The sequence below is a fragment of the Tenrec ecaudatus genome (assembly GCF_050624435.1).
Source record: "Tenrec ecaudatus isolate mTenEca1 chromosome 1 unlocalized genomic scaffold, mTenEca1.hap1 SUPER_1_unloc_14, whole genome shotgun sequence".
NCBI classification, from domain to species: domain Eukaryota; kingdom Metazoa; phylum Chordata; class Mammalia; order Afrosoricida; family Tenrecidae; genus Tenrec; species Tenrec ecaudatus.
The window spans coordinates 1,259,999-1,271,534 of record NW_027457554.1 but is presented as its reverse complement, the minus strand read 5'-3'; positions in this window follow the sequence as shown (position 1 = coordinate 1,271,534).

Below are 11,536 nucleotides of genomic sequence, written 5' to 3'. Positions count from 1 at the left end.
AATGGCTCAGAGATGTTAAGCAATCTGATCAAGGTCATGTGGCTTATGGTCAGTTACAGAGCCAGACACTGAAATGCAAGAAGACTGACTCCTATGCCCAGACCTGGGACAAATCTCTCTGACAGAGCTGGGTAGATGCCCCTAAACATCCGTCTTGTGTGTGTGTATTTGTGTGTGTGTGTGTATGTGTGTATCCACATATATATGTTTGGTTTATTTGTCATCAACATAATTAGAGTACTTTCTATCCAATTAAAAAATGAATTAAGCCAAGGTTGGTGGTTTACAATTTGCACAAGTGCCTTTATGAACTATCATGGTTTACTTTCTTTCATTGGGAGGCAGCTCCAAGCTTCAGACCTCTTCACTCCCCAGGTGAGGTGCTACATTCAGACCAGAGTCAGAGGAAAGGATTGACCAGAAAGAGTCAGTTCACTGAATGAGGTTCCTTTGAAAAGGAAGCCAAAATGGCCCTTAAACTCATGGCCATCAAGTCAATACTAGCTCATATTGAGGGACCCTGTTGAACAGGATCCTATGGTACTGGGTAGCTCTGTCCCTGTGACTCTCCAAGACTAACTCCATGGAAGCAGAAAGCACCATCTTTCTGCCACAGGGTTGATGGTGGTATCAAATTACTGGCCTTTGGGATGTCAGCTCAACTTGTAACCACTGTGCCACAAGGGCCCTTAGTCAATCTAACAGGTCTGGCAAAATGTAGAGCCAGACATTATATACTGAAAATGGCTCACCACCACCACCACCACCAAAGGCAGGCTTTCTGATGGGGTCTTCTGCAATTGACTGGTCCTCTGTTGTGGCCCTCCTCCTTTCAGGGATGCACATTCTGGCACTTTTATCAACCACATCTTGGTGCCCCAGATTTCATGCTGTGCTCTTGTCTCGGACCCCAAACTCGAGGCTATTAGGTAATTGTGAGCATAATATGAACATTCTTCCCCCAGCCATTTCATTTGTTCCATTATTTTGGTTCTCATCCATCGGGTAAGGAAATGCGTCTTAGTCTGCCCTTCCCCTTCCTTTGTGCTGAGGAGGTACAAAGGGAAAACTTGTCTCTACTTCTCTTTTGCAGGACAACTTCTACCATATCCCTCCATTATCACCTCATTGCCCTTTGCCAGTCTCTGAGTAGCTAAAACTTTTCATCATTATTAAGGAGCTTTAGCGATATAATGGGTTACTGCTACCACCAGGCAAGTAGTTCAAACCCACCAGCCTCTCCACAGGAGAAAGATGAGGCTTTCTGCTCCGCTAAAGAGTTACAGCTCCAGAAACCCACGGAGGCGGTTTTACTATGCTCTATAGGCTCACTATGAGTTGGAAGCAATTAGATGGCAGTGAGTTTGTTGGGTACGGCTTGGTTTGATTTGGTTTTCTACCATGGTGTTATCAACTCTAAGATGGGAAAGAGTAGACCACAGACCCCAGAGCTCTCTCTCTTGTGTCCCCCAGATTTCACACTCAACAGTGACTTGTCTTGCACTGCTTCTGCCCGCAGCTCTGAACTTTTACTTGAGTCCCCGGGTACTACTGCCGATGAACAAAGTACCCCACCGCAGTGACATAAAACACCACTCATTTTCTCATGCTGACAGAGTCTTTGGGTCAGCAATTCAGACAGGCTCCAGCGTATAGTCTCAGCTGGGAAAACACAGAGACTGAGGTGGCTTGATAACTGGGCTGATTTGTTGAAGAACTGTGGGAAGAACAGATTTTCGTACGTGATAATGACTTGATGGTTGCATCATGAGGGTTCCTTCATTCACATATCTGCCTCCCCTCTGCCCACCTAGGTTGGGAGGACTGTCAGCTGCGTATCTACAGGTGGTCTTTCTATGTAGCTCAAGCTTCTTCTTCGCAGCAGCATAGTGAATGCAGGATCATTGGATGTCTTACAAGGCAGCTCAAGACTCAAGTACAAGTGAATAACGCAGCAACTGCACAGCCTGGCCATCAGCATCACTTACATTGTATTCTACTGGTTGAAGCAGACATCAGTTTACTCATCTACAAATAGAAAGGCCCCAGATCCCACCTTGTGGTGGGAGGAGTGTCTAGATTAGGTGGCAAAGAGTCGACTGGTTGAGAGAGATGACTGGCTACCATCTTGGAAAATTTGATCTCACCCAGTCTGGCCTCTGGTACAATAATTTATATCCTCCCACCTACCCATCAATGGCTGATTCCTCCCCAGGCCGCCTTCTAAAACCCCTTCCTCCAGGAAGCCTTCTCTGATTACTCCAGTTCACCTTATCCCCAATTTTATCTCCATCATTTCTATTAAACATTACAGAGTATAATAGTGGTTGTGGTTTTTAGAGGGGGTAATAGTTAGTATTATGAGGCAGAATGACTATGCTCACCTAGCAGTTATCAACCTCTGGGTCACAACCCCTTTGGGGGTCCAAGAACGCTTTCACAGGGGTTGCCCAATTCATAACAACCCCAGAACTGACCATGTTCCCAAGAGTCTGCTGACCTCAGCCTCTGCCAGTCCATAACTATGCTCTTAGAAGAGCTTTTAAAATCGCTTACGGAGATTCTTCCCTGGCAGAGGGCCTGAAGCAGGGCAGGTACTGAGGGAAGATGTCAAGGCGTGTTGTGATTACGTGCCCTCCAGTTGATTTTCTATGCATGGTGACCACATGTGACAGAGAGGACTTTCTCATTGTGGGGAGAGGGGTTAGGCTGTTATCTCTATGGGAGCAAATCTTCCTCCTGAGTGGGCTCAAATCATCACAACATCAGGGCTCCTTTAATTGGCTGAATAAATACTCACCAAACCCTCTGCCAGCAAGTTGGTACCGATGCACAACAACCCTATAGGACAGGGTAGAACTGCCCCTGTGGGTTTCTGAGCCGGTAACTCTTTATGAGAGTAGGAAGCCCAGTCTTTCTCCCTAAGAGTGGTTGGTGATTTTGAACTGCTGATCTTGCCAGTTAACATCTTACCTCGTAACCCGTACAATACCAGGGCTCCCTTAGATACTCCAAATAATCCAGGGTTATTCCGGTGCTAAAAGGGAAGAACAAAATGAGATTTAAAAATGGTTTTCATTGTAGGCTCTTAAAGTCCTAAGGACTGAGTTGAGAGTAAGGGGGAGGGCGGGATGGAAAAAGGGAGGAGAGCAGGAGCAGAGAGAAGACAGACAGACAGAGAGAGAGAGAGAGAGAGAGAGAGAGAGAGAGAGAGAGAGAGAGAGAGATGATTTAGAACTGTGGGAATTTTATGGGCAAGCAAGCCTTTTTCAGCCTGAGCAGGCAGATTGAGAAATCCATAAACAACCAAGGAGCAAGCCTGAAGAAAGAGCTGCACGGTCTAACAGACAGGGGGATAATAGCACTCAAGTCGAAGGAGACCCTGGGCCACATGTAAATGATTCAAGTCATAAAAGGCTGCTCCTGGGTGCTTTGTAGCCAAACAAAAGCATTCCACTGACATGCAAAAGTGGTTTTGGAAAAAAGTACCGATTTTCCTGACTTGCCTCTCTGGCCTATAAATTAATGCTTCAGACCTTTACCTTGAAACAGTTGCCCCTGTCAAGAACCAATCTGGAAGGTGAGGTGGGGCCATTCAATATTCACAGGAATATTGGCAATTCTTGGCAGCCAACTGCTTCAAAGCACGTCTTCCAGCAGCTTTCAGCAGTCCACACTACTCAGAAGCAGGGAAGGGCAGTGGGGGCAATCACCATGGCCTAGGACCATGGAAGCAGGAAGAAATGCTGAGGTGGGCAGATAACTTTACCATCCTTAATGGGCTACTTAACTTCTTGGGGGAAGGGTAGAGGTGGCGCCAGTGAGGTGCCCCAGGCAGCAGATGGCACTGTCAGCAGCCTTTTAGAAGGGAGGGTGTCTGAGTTTAGGGTGCCCAAGAAGCAGACCCTGACATAAGGAAGGAACCAAGTGCAAGGTGTTTGTTTGGGAGATGCAAGAAACATTGGTAGGGGAATGGGGAAGGAAACCAAGAGTTGGAAGGCAGCCAATATAGGGAATAGTAGTGAGCCAGCTGACTCTGTGGGCAGCTGGAGAGTAATTCCCCTGGGGAACGTCTGGAAAACCAGGACAAGGGTGCTTCCCCAGCTTTCTGTGATGAAGGGCCAGGCTGTTGGTTACCTTTAAAAAAGACTCTTAAAACATCCTAGTGATGTCAGATTCTGAGATCATAGAGGCTTCCTCTTCCTTGCTTGGTCTTGTTGGTATGTGCTATCAAGTTGGCCTGCCTCAAAGCAACCCCCGTGTACAACACAAGGAAATGCTGCCAGTCCTGGGTCACCCTCACAATCGTTCCGGTGTTTGAACCCATCGTTGCAGCCTCCGAGGCCATCCATCCTGCCACCGACCTGCCTCTTTGTCGCTGGCCCTCCCCTTACTTCTGACCAGATGGGTTCGTCCTCTGGCCCCCTCTCTGACAAGGTTCTGCCTTGACTTACTAGGCCTCCACCACCTGACAGTGTTTCCATGCCGAGCATAAGGTTTTCAGTGGCGAATTCCTTTGCAGTGGGCAGCCGATTTTTCTTCATTCTTAGCTTGTCCTCAGTCTGGAAACTCCGAAGCACCCTTTGCCCTTTGGATGACGTTGCTGGCATTGGAAATACCAGTGACATGGCCTCCAGCCTTCCTTTGTGTACCTAGCTGACAATGGACAGATAATAAACATCTCACAGTTTATCACCGGTTCATGTACCACCCTTGGAGCAGCACTGGTGTAGATCATACATCCCTGAGTTCTCCTGCACAAGGAATGGAGCCCTCGTGGCTGAGTGGTTATACACACCAGCTGCTCCAGGGGAGAAAAGGTGGCTTTCTATTCCAGTAAAGAGTTAACAACCTCAGAAACCCACATGGGCACTTCTACCGTGTCCTATAGAGTCATTATGAGCTAGAATCAACTCAATGGCAGGAGTCTGAGTTTTGGCTGTCATGTTAGCCAGTGGGGGAAGGTTGGTGGCCAGGGTGTTGGTTTGACTGGGGCACAAGTGGGGAGGGATAAATTCCTCTGTGTGCATTGCACTAGAAAAGTGGCCATTTCCTCTTTCTAGCATGCGATTGAAAAAGAACTGCAGTTAGTGGCAGTTGATAGTCAGCCTGAAAACACTGTTGGACAAAGTGTAGGGTGCCCAAGCATATGCTCCTGAGGGGCCCACCAAGGTCTTTGCCCATCCCGTCCCAGTTAGTGACACTCTGCGCACTTAAGGGAAACGCAAAGACTAGACGAAGTGTCTGGAAAAATGTCCCAGTGTCATGACTTCACTCTGACTAGTTTTAAAGACGGAGGCATTGTGAGGTGGGCCCTACTTTACCTGCTGTGATAGTTAAGGTTTATTAACTATCCAGGCCAACAAACACATGTGGGATTAATTGTAGGGCAGGGAGATGAATGCCTCAGTAATAAGCCTCGCCTTTCTCTTTCTCTGGTTTCTTGTTCTCTGATGGTCAGACCAGTGTGCCTTAGCAGTAAAGCCTTAGACATTCTTTACCTCAACTGGTAAGGCTCACTTTCTGTTAGACATCCCTGAGGAGAAGCCACATGGACCTACCCTGATGCAGCCCTGGGTGCTGGAGAAGCCAACTGAAGAACCCTGCCAGTGCTGATATGCTTACGCGCTCACTGATTCGGCTTTTCTCCTGCACCCGGCATCACTGCGTGTGCTTGGTAAGATGGAGGAGGACTTTGTGTATTGGTGGTGACATACAGGCTAATGTTGGACTTGTGGACTTCGGCAGCAGTGGGTTGGGAGGTTTTTTTGGTGTGCATTTACCCTTTATTTAAAACTCTCTTATACATATGAGTTTCTGTGGATTTGTTTCTCTAATGTACCCAGACTAATACACCTGCCTAACCCAGTATCAGAGCTCAGTTTTCCTCAAAGTAGTGATACCACTATTGAGATAGTTAAAGTTTATTCTGACAACCTGGCCAACTAACACAGGTGGGGTTAATGGAAGGGCAGAGAGATCAATGGCTTGGTGAGCCTCGCCTTTCTTGTTCTTGGGTCCCTTGCTTTCTGATGGTCAGATTCGGTTGCAGCTGTCTCAGCCAGTTCTCTGCTTCAGGTGGCAAGGCTGACTTACTGCAAGACATCCCTGAGGAGAAGCCACATAGACCTGCCCCAATGCTGTCCTGGGTCCTAGAGAAGCAGACTGGAGACCCCTGCCAGCGCTGAGAGATGCTTACATGTTCACTTATTCGGCTTTACTCCTGCAGCCGGCACCACTGTGTTTGGTAAGATGGAGGAGAACTTTGTGGATTGGTGTGGGACATATGGGCTAATGTTGGACTTGTGGGTTTGGGCAGCACTGGGTTGGGATGTTTTCTTGATGTGCACTTAACCTTTATCCAAAACTGTCTTTTATACATAAGATTTTCTGTGGATTTATTTCTCCAATGTACTCAGACTAACACAACTACTATAAGAAAAGCCAGGACACAAATTAGCACCCTTGTCAGTTTGGGAATGACACTAAATACAGAAAAGCTATTCTCCCCCATGGCATCTCTGGGTGGCATCCCTGGATGGCACAAACAGTTAAGACCTCAATTCCTGACTAAAATATACTTCTGAATCTATATGGTGGTGCCTCAGAAGACAGACATGGTGGTCTGCTTCTGAACGCTCACACAGCCTTGAAGCCCCTACCTAACACGGTTCAGTTTGGCTCTGCACACATGGTAGTTCTGTGACTTGGAATCAACCTCACAGCAACTGGTTTGGATGACAGGTACTCAGTCCCTGAGTTATGACCGGCACCATTCTGATGATTCTGTTATGAGTCAGTCCTGACAGAAGTCAAATATCTCATTATTCTTACCTTTTATTTTCATCTTTACACATCTGACCATCATTAGTTTGTGGGGGTTGAAAACATTGGATATAAACTTACAGCTAGAATGACATCAGAGATATATGCTATAGCATTACATGTAGTGCATGCTACTTATGGGAAATTTTCTAAAAAAGAAAGAAAAGCAGATGGTCATAATGCAGCTCATCTCAACTTGAATACAGCACAAATCAGAGATTGTGTTTTCTGGGTCTTTGAACTGATATGAGCCAATTCAGTTGTGGGCTGATGAAAAGAAGTGAAGTAGACCTGTTCTTAAAAGCTTTAACGATCTCGAAGGCTAAATGGAATGGGGGCAAATATGGTTTAAATCCATGGAATAGAGATTTGGGAACCTTTCACAAACCTGTTTCATGACACCAATTTACTTCCAACACTGTGGAGAGCGACACACTTTCAATGCAGCAAGTGGTTTGCTGCCATCTTTGAGCAGGCTCTATTATTTTCTACTCTGCCTATCCAGACATTTACTTGCATGCTGGCCTTATTTTTTTTTAAGCGAAATACGTTTCTAATGGCTTAAAATTTTTAAAATTTCTGTAGACCACATCATTTAATAACAAAGAAATTAAATAAAAACTGAAAAAAGGAAGAGGTGGCTATAAAGTAGAATCAGCAGGGTTGTTGGGTAAAAGACAGGGACTGCAGGACACAGGGTTCTAGGAACTTCAGAAGCTTAGGGATTTGGGTGGAGACACTGATTTAGGCCAAAGTGACTTAATCCTGGCCACGACTAAACCAGGGTGAACCACTTTGAGAAGCTCTAGTGTTTTCTCCACTTCTCGGTTGTCTGATCTTCTCTCACCTGAAGCTATTGATTCTATGTCTCCTCTTCTCCAGGCTAGTTTTTCAGGGCATTGACAGCTTTTTCTAGACTTGTGACAAACTCTTAGTCTGCAGATTTGGAGTCTGGGGCTGGCTGCAGCTTTGTCTATGGGAGTGAGAGGGCCATCGAGATCAAAGGGTCTATTCAGATGGTCTCTGTGTCCTACTGGAGAAGTCAGACAGAACAGTCTGGTCACTGTAGTTGCCATCGCCCCTGGGACAGAGTTTTGGGTGCAGGAGAAGAAAGATAGGGATAAAAGTGATGCAAACACAAGCAAGTATCTTTAATACATAGATCCCTTCAGACTCCAGCCTGGACACTGTTCCTTTGTTGGTCTTTACATACACTCTCCCCTGATTCGAGAAACAATTCTGAGTAGTCGGTGATTGTGACTGAGTAGGAGGGCTCACTGCCTAGATGTCACATTTCCTAGGTCTGCCTGATGGCTGTTCCACCACAAGTGCTCTCTTAGTGTGCCTCCGTTTCCTTGTCTGGAAAATGGGGTTGATAGTTCTCCCCACCTCATCCACTTAGTGGTTAGTCAATTAAATAACTAATCACACCAATAGGTTATTTAAAGTTAAGGGGCTTGCCTGCTAACCCAAAGGCTGGCTATTTGAATCCACCCAGAGGTGCCTTAGAAGAAAGGCCTGGTGTTCTACTTCCGAACTCTCAACCCTGGGAAACCTATGGAGCAGAGTTCTATGACAGGCAGAGTGTCACAAAGGTTGGGAGCAGGTAGATTTCCACTCCTCAGAACCCTAGGGATCAGTTCTGCTCTGTTCACGTGATCACTATATATCAGAATCGATTTAATAGCAGTGGATGGCTTTAAAACTCGCATTGAATCCCTATTGGGGCAGGGATTTAAGCATCTGGATGCTAACTGCAAGTTTGGAGTAAAGTTGAAGCTCTCTGCTCCCATAAAGACCCACAACCTTGGAAGCCCCGGTGGGGTTTCCTACTCTGTCCTGCAGGGTCACTATGAATCAGAGTTGACTCTACGGCAGTAAGTGTGCTTTTGATGGCCTGTCCTTACATAGTTGGCTGGACAAGTTGCCCAAGGAGACCATGGGATGCAAACACTTCCCAGATGAAGTATGTTAAAGCTTCAAATTCACAGATCTATGTAGCCTAGCGTTACCAGTCACCCAGGCGTCTGTCACTATTCCCAGTTTCCCTATTAATTCAGACTTCTTTGCAACCATGGTTCAGGTGTAAGGCTTCCAGGTAAAACACAGGCTGCCCAGTTTAAACTGAATCCAAAATAAACAATGACATTTTCTTAGTACACACATCCCCCATAGTTATACTAAATATGACACATACTAAAAGCCTATCTATTGTTTACCTGAAATTCAAATTAACCAGGAATTCTATATTTTCATGTAAAGAACCTGGTAGGCAGGGCCACAGAGGGCTCTTTTAGTAGCATTAAAGAACACCAGCCCCCTTTCTGTAGCAGTATAGGCATCTCCCGAAGCCAACATGGGGAAGCACTTGGGCACAGGTGGTTTGAATGAGAGGTGGCCCTGAAAAACACAGTGCAAGAACAGCAAGGTGAGGCCAGGAAGGGAGGGAAACCAGTAAGAGGGAGTCACTAGGACTCAATCCCCTAGGAGGCTTCCCAGCAACCACGGAACTTGTCTTAGCATCAGGGCACAGGAGGAGTGAGGAGCTGGGGCTGAGCAATATCCTTGGGGCGTTCATGCCTCTGCACTTCCGGGTGGCACTTGTGCTTGACTGAGCATGCCCATGGCAGAGAAGCAGAGAGCCTCAGGCACTTGAGGTGGAAAGCCTTCAGTGTACTGGAAACTGTCTCCCATAGCTGCTGAGTTGCAGTGCTACACCCGAGCAGAGAGTAAGGCGGATGTCTAGAGCCCCAGCCTGATTTGCCCGAAATCAACCTCTCAATCTTAGTTGGATGAAAGAAGTTGCTCAGTTGACCACAGAGGGTTGCTATGAAGATAAAATCCGAGAATGTGTGGAAGAGGATGTTAAAAATTGATAAGCACTACCAAAATGGAATGTATATTAAGCATTATTCAGTTAAGAATGAAAGGGAGAGAAAAGAGGGAAAGAGGGAAGGGCAGAAGAAAAGTGGGGGAGGGAAGAAGGAAATAGCCTCATAAAAATAACGTCCAAGTAACAAAATTATTTGGTAAAAAATTTTTATTGAGTGCCTTATTTTTTACCCGGTAATGTAAATAGGTAATAAGGAATAAATAGTGACTCAAACAAACCAAATGCCTGCCCTCACAGAGCTTACATTTTAGGGGGAAAGTAAAATGGATAACAAATTAGAAAAGTACTATTAAAAGAAACCAGACAAAGGAGCTGGGGTGGGAGTTGAGAGGGGGTGTTTGGGGAGAATGATAGGGTTTCTGTTTTGAATGGGATGGTCAGCCAGGAGAGGTGTCACAAAGGTGACTTTGAGATCAAAACCTGAAGGAGATGAGAGGGAAAGTGACACAGATCTCTGGAGGAGAGCGTTCCAAACAATGAGATCCTGTGGGCAAAGGTCCTCAGATGGATAGGTGCCTGGTCTGTGGCAGGAGTGGCAAGGCCACCAGCTTGGCCATATCACAGAGAGCAATGGGGAGGGAGGGAAGAAGGGAGGAAGGAAGGAATAGAAGACCCGTGGGCTGAAGGGATACTGAGGGAGATGTTTACAGAATATACAGAGCTCTACAGGGCATTGTGAAGAATTTGTCTTCCTTGGGGGTAGATGAGCCATTAGAAGGTAGTGTGTGGACATGACATGGCCCACCGTGCATTTTAAAAGGGCATTAGCTTCTGTGTTAACAGCAGGCTTTAAGGGAACAAAGATGGAAAGCAGTCAGTGAATTGGGAGGTTAGGAAAGCAGTGCAGGCATGAACAGATGGTGGTAGGGCAAGGGCGGTAGGAGTGGAAAGGGTTGGACAGAACAGGATTCTGAATCTACCATAACAACGGATGGAAAGAAAGAGGCAAGTTATGGATGCATCTACAGCACTTGACCTGAGCAACTGGAGGTAAGGAGCTGCTAACACTGAGCTACAGAAGTCTAGGGGAGGAACAATCTTGAGTAAGGGGTGACGGAGAACGTGGCTAAGTTTGAGAGGCTGTGAAGGTCCAAGTAGAATAGCAATGGGTGGAGTCTGTGTCGTAGTCATGAATCTGGCAATCCTCAGTATAAGAGAATATTTCAAGTCACAAAATGGGATAAGGACAACTACATGGAAGGGTGTAGGCAGAGAACAGACGAAATTCAGAGTTAGTCTTTGGGTAACACAAGAATAAGAGGTCAAGGAGGCCAGAAAGAACCAGCAAAAAAGACTCAAAAGGAGTGGCTAGAGAGATGAAGAAAACCCAAGAAGCCAAGTGAAGCACGAGATCATTGTAGAAGTGAGGCTCTGTGGACTAGCCGGGTGATACAACGAAAAAAAGTTCTCCTAAGGAGAGCATATTCCAATGGGTGTTCTACTTGACACAGTGCTTGCCTTTTAAGACAGGTGTTTGAACTGTCCACCATTTCCATCCATGCCTGGCCTCTACCCTGTCCTGAGCCGCCTCTGCCTTGTGGTATCACATCCCCTAGCATCTAGCCCAATCCTTGAAGCACTGTGAGCCCCAGACTACATGTGTCTGAGCTATCCCTATTTAGATCACACCTAGTTCCAGATCCATCATCTGTCCCCTAAAATCAGCAGTGGCCAGGGTTTGCGGCTACGGCTGCTACTGCTGTTACACAGAGTCTCAGTGAGAGAGCTGGGTAAGCATTGGGCTGAAATTGTAAGGTCAGCGGTTCATACTCATCAGCCCATCCGCTAAGAACAATGTGCCTGGCTGCTCCTGAAAAA